General features: G+C 30.8%; 1 pseudogene; it reads right to left on the minus strand.

Moving 5' to 3' along the window:
- Positions 1-252: 252 nt before the first annotated feature.
- LOC145845696 (geranylgeranyl transferase type-1 subunit beta pseudogene) lies at positions 253-3914 on the minus strand (annotated as a pseudogene).
- Between the last annotated feature and the right edge of the window lie 1506 nt (positions 3915-5420).

A 5420-nucleotide genomic window follows, 5' to 3' on the forward strand; every position in this document is an offset into this window, starting at 1 on the left:
TTTTAAACTTAATTTAATAACAGTTTTCTAAATAAACTGCATGATAAATTATGAACTCTCTAACTATAAAACTTCAGAAAATTATCATACCTTGAAACAATAAGTACCTAAACTCTCCAATAAAAGGTTGACACGACTTGAAGAAAAACAAGTTACCATTGTTTTAGAGAAGTTAGTAAAAATACTGCTAATTAACCTTGAGTACCTAAAAATATCATTAAGATAATAAAGCTACTTAATATTTGAAAGGCAAAGATGCTTATTAAGAAACAAAACATTTCTAAAACATAAAAACAAGACTTATTTTAAAGGTCAAGAAACATTTTAAGCAAATTAAACTTAGTTTTTTTTTGTTAATTAAAACAAGCCTGAATTTTTTATTTACTCAGAAAAGTTATGTGTGGCAACCATGCTACGAGTTCTAAACGAATTTAAATAGATGATTAATTTTTATTTAATTGAAATTGAATAACTGTTGTGTCATAAATTTGGAACCAGTAGAAAACTTATGTACTCAATAGAGCTTTGTATATCACTCAAAATTATAGAAAGACGGTGCAAAAAAAGTTCTCTTAGTTTTTAATATTAACTTAAGTTTAAAACTTGGAAAAATGTCATGATCAAAAAAATTATCACTTACTTCAACATGTATAAAAATATTTCTGTCAAGCTTGTTTTCAGATAAAATACTTACAAAATTTCTTCTATTAGCAAAAAAGCTTAAATTTTTTCTGAGAAATATACTATCATACTTGCAAAGCATTTTTTGTTTTAAACTTCTCAATCAATACGCAGGTAAAACATTAATTAAAACATACTGAATAAAATAGTAATATGATCGTGCTAAAATGCTTGCGTTCAACATTACAACAAATCAAACATTTTCACGATTTAAACAAGCAGCTGAACAGTTTGGGCACCAGAACGGGCATCAACCCGGCAACCACAGCCACGATCATGTTCTTGTGCTCCCACAAAAACCCCCTGTTGCGAGAACGCCACTTTTCATGCACTTCCGCCATCCGCTCGCGACTCCTCCTGCTGATGTTCAGGCACGGCTCCACCTCCTCCAAACCGCACTCTCCGAGCAGGGAAATCCCCGACAGCCCCATGTAGCTGTGGAGGGGGTCGGCGTGGACCTGCGGCCACTTGCCCATCCCCCCGGTCAGCGGGTCCTGGGTGGAGAGGACAAAGTGGACGGCTTCTTCCTTGGACACCGCGTCGAGGTGGCCGACAATCTTCAGGGTGGATCCGATCCAGAAGGTGTAGCAGGTGTCGTCGTCCTTGTGCGGTCGGCCGTGGAACCCGCACCGCTGCCGCCACAGCAGCCAGTTGGTCAGCTTGTCCATCTTGCTTCCGCCCAGCACCTCGTCCAGCTTGCCCATCATCTTCAGCGAAGCCACCGCGCAGAACGTCGACCCGCCGTGGCTCTCGTTGCATCGTCCCTGGCCGAAACCTGTCGTTTGAAAGTTGATGGGTTTTTCACATCTCGCTTGGTTTTAATACTTTTTCAAAGGTTGTATAGTTAACATGGTATGAGAAAACGCTAGTGATTTTAAATAAAACAGCTGAAAGAATTTTTGAAGATTAAAATATATTTTCAAATTTTTATTGTTACATTATTATACGTTTTACTTTGTTCATATGTTATTCTACAACACTAACCTCCGTCGTAGGAGAAACTGCTCGCGATGAACTCACACGCTTTTGTGACGTCGACGCACGAGAAGTCGTTGAGTATGGTGCACACGCACATGGCGCAGTACATGAACCTCATGTCCCTCTCGCCATTTTCCACGCACATCTCCTTGAAACCACCGTCTTCCAGCTGGAGGGCTCTGATGCCTTCCAAGCAGCCTTTTCTGTTGATGAGTCAGTTGCTTGTTGCGTTAAGAAAAGAAATTGCTGTTTAGCACGTTTTGGTTTATTTTTTCTCAAAATAAGCGCTTGTGTTTATGTCAGTTTTGTTATACTTTCATTGCCTTGTATAAACACCACTATTGGTATCTTAAAAGTGCATACATCCATGTAGTTTATATTATTGAAGTTTGTGATTTAGTTAAAATTTAAGTGAAAATTAAAATGAGTCAATAGATAGAGATCTTTTTAAATATACACTTTATTGCCAATGATGTCATTAAAACAGAGAAATTCAAGTCTTGATGCTAACAAGTTTTACATCAGTGACTTTATACTTAAAGTAAAATACATTATTGACACTTAAAAAAAATACTGAGAAAGTCATGTAACTTGTTATAAATTATAAAAAGTTACTCAGTATAGTACACATTATTACACTCTTAGTTTTTTAATCAACACAACTTCTGAAGTAGTAAAACTTACTTAAGAAACTTTTTAACAGAAGTATCTAATACAGTTAAAACAAAACTTTTTATACTTAATATACGTATAACTAATATATTAACATTGAATTACTAGTCTACATTAACGCTAACAAGTAATAGAAACAGAATCAAAACATGAAAACATTACTTTGCTGAAAAGAAAACTGCTGACTATCTTTGAATCAGTTTTGCTAAAAATAAAGAATGCTAGTATATGACAAAGGTAGCTAAAGGCTTTATGTTAAAGTTTATCTTAATATAAATTAATATATAATGATATCAAAGATTAAATATACACCATAGCTTTACTGAGTGGAAACTTTATTTTTAATTTATTATATTTATTATAAACGAACATGTTCTATATCCTGTATATGATTATTGACTGTTAGAAAATAACACTGAAATAACTTTGAAAAATTAAAACAAATTAGTATGATTTAATTAATAGCTATAAAAGTTGACTTTTAGTACAGGCATCTTACATTTTTTTTAAACATGAATTTGCAATGTCTATAACTGAAAATCTGTTTATAAAGCTATAAAAATTCAATGTTATATAAAAATTATAATGTTATTGTAGTAGTTTAATTAAAATAAATTAAACAAATGTTTGATTGCTTATTATGTAACCTTTGAAAAAAAGTTTTAAATATATTTTCATAATCTTTTTTTGATTGAAAACTTTTGAAGTTTTATGTTTATTAAGCAAAATGTTATGAACACAAACAAATTTTAAATCTAATTTAAACCTACTTTATAAATCACTGTAAAAATATTTTTAAATGCAGAAACTAGCGCATGTAGCAAAAAAAAAATAAATTGGTGATAATTTTAGTTCAAGAATTTTTCTTTTTAACTTGAAGAATTTTTTGATCAACTCTGAGAGTGTTTGATAATTTAAATTTTAAATAACATTTAAAATGATAACAAACCTTTTTTTAAATCAAAGTCTATCGCTGTTAGACTAAAAGTTTTCTCAAAAATAGTTAATAAGCTAGTATAAAATTTAAAAAATTTTAAAGATGCAAAACTTTACTAAATTTGTCTCCATAATATTTATCAAATTTATAAGAAAAGGTAATCAGACATTGTCAAACACAACTAATCAACTCTTATCAAATTATATAAAAAAAAAACAGTTCAATTAATCAACTAAACAAATCTTATAGTACTTAAGATTTAGAAAGGACAAAAAAAAAGTACAAACCTGTCAACTCTTGACAAGTCATCCCCCAATATCAGCAATATCGACAGGGCGCAGTAAGTCATGGCAACGTGGGACGTGTTGTTTCCATTATCACACGCCCCATTAGAATCCCCTCCCATGAAACCGCACCTGTGCAAGTTGTCCCCGCTCTCATTGGATACTATCTGCAGCGAGTATATCCAATCGACAAGCTCTTCCTGATCTTTCAACACGTGGAGGGAATCCAACACGTCCAATGCCGACACGCAGAAGAAAATGATGGTGAGGCGTTGCGAGTCGAGCACACACATCTGGCTGGGCAGGGTGTTGAGGACCCGCGTGAAGTACTTGACGTGCTTCTCCTTGTAGAAATCACTCATGTGTTCGTTTTAATTTAAATTTTGCAATAATCTGTATGCAAAAGGTAGAAGTAGAATTTGATATAAGATTTTTTAAAGAGAATATTATACTTAGTAAAAGTAGAAAAAAATCCCATGACCTCAAAATTTACTACTTAACCTATCAAACTAAAGAATACAATGCTTTATCATTTTTTGTTAACTTTTAACATTTTCTTTTTAGTAAACTGATTAGTCTATATTTGCAACATGGATATTTTGTTTAGAAGATAAGACTTAACATAATTGTTCTCAGTAAAACCTGGGTAAAAATAAAAAGCAGATGTATGTAAGTGAACTACTATATCTATTTCCAAGTATAAGTATATTTTTCATTTTTAGAAAAAAAAAACTATTTTGTTGAGATATGAAGTAAAATTATTTGAAATATCTTCATCAGTCAACTTACTAAGTGAAAATAACAATGGTATATGTTCAAGTACAAGTATATATAAATTGTGGAAAGCCTCAAGCTATCACTTGTATAACTTTATTATGTTGTTAACTATTTGACTTTTGAGGGTATCACTTTGCTAAAAATTAAATGTTGAGGAAAATGTGCAGGTTTAATACTATAATGTAAAAGTCTTAAAAATGTTGTACACAAACTTTGAAACAAGAGTCTGGGTTAGTTTAGTTGATTCACCTAGCCAAAAAAAAATTGTTATGATCAAAAGTGGTAACACTTTTTTAAGTAAACACTTTTCAAAAAAATAGAAATAACTGTATGATGTGTAATTGTCTGAAACTGCTTGCAATATTTGCTTGTAAAAAGAGCTGTTAATTACAACTTCATAGTTGAAATATTTTTGGTTTTAATACAGATAAAGCATAAGTTAAAAACAAAAAATACATTGTGTAAGATGAATAGAATTTACTAATTTATAATACAATAGATTAAGTTAAAAAAATTCAGGACCAAGTAAAATAAATGACCCAAACTTTTGACAAGTTAAAAAATGACCTCGAAAGTGTCATTAAGTAAAAATAATGATCCCAGATATATTTTTACAACAAAAATTAACTATTTTCAATTAATTTTCACTTTGGTCACTTTTGCAACAATAAAAATTTTGCAGGAATAAAAATAAAAACTTATCAAAAAATACCAACCAAGGATGAGGGTTAAGGGTAACAGTAATAATAAAAAAATATCGACCAAAAGTAAGGGGTAACAATGATAGTTAAAAAATAGTGATATTAAATATGTATACACTTATAATATAAATAATAATTTTTAATTACTGACCAAGTGTAAGGGTTATGGGTAACAATGATAATTAAAGAATTAAGTAAAAATAATGAACCCAAAAATTGAACAAGTAAATAATATGTCCCTAGAAAAATTTGGATTGAGTAAAAATAATGACCCAAAAGTCATTTATTTTACTTGATTTCAAAAACAAAAACAATAGTAAAATCCAACAGACAGATATTTCAACTTGTTGTATGGACATGTGATAAAATAAAATAAATTTAAAAGATCAC

The sequence above is a fragment of the Thalia democratica genome, unplaced genomic scaffold (genome assembly GCF_965202585.1).
Source record: "Thalia democratica unplaced genomic scaffold, ktThaDemo2.hap1.1 HAP1_SCAFFOLD_138, whole genome shotgun sequence".
In the NCBI taxonomy this organism is placed as follows: Eukaryota; Metazoa; Chordata; class Thaliacea; order Salpida; family Salpidae; genus Thalia; species Thalia democratica.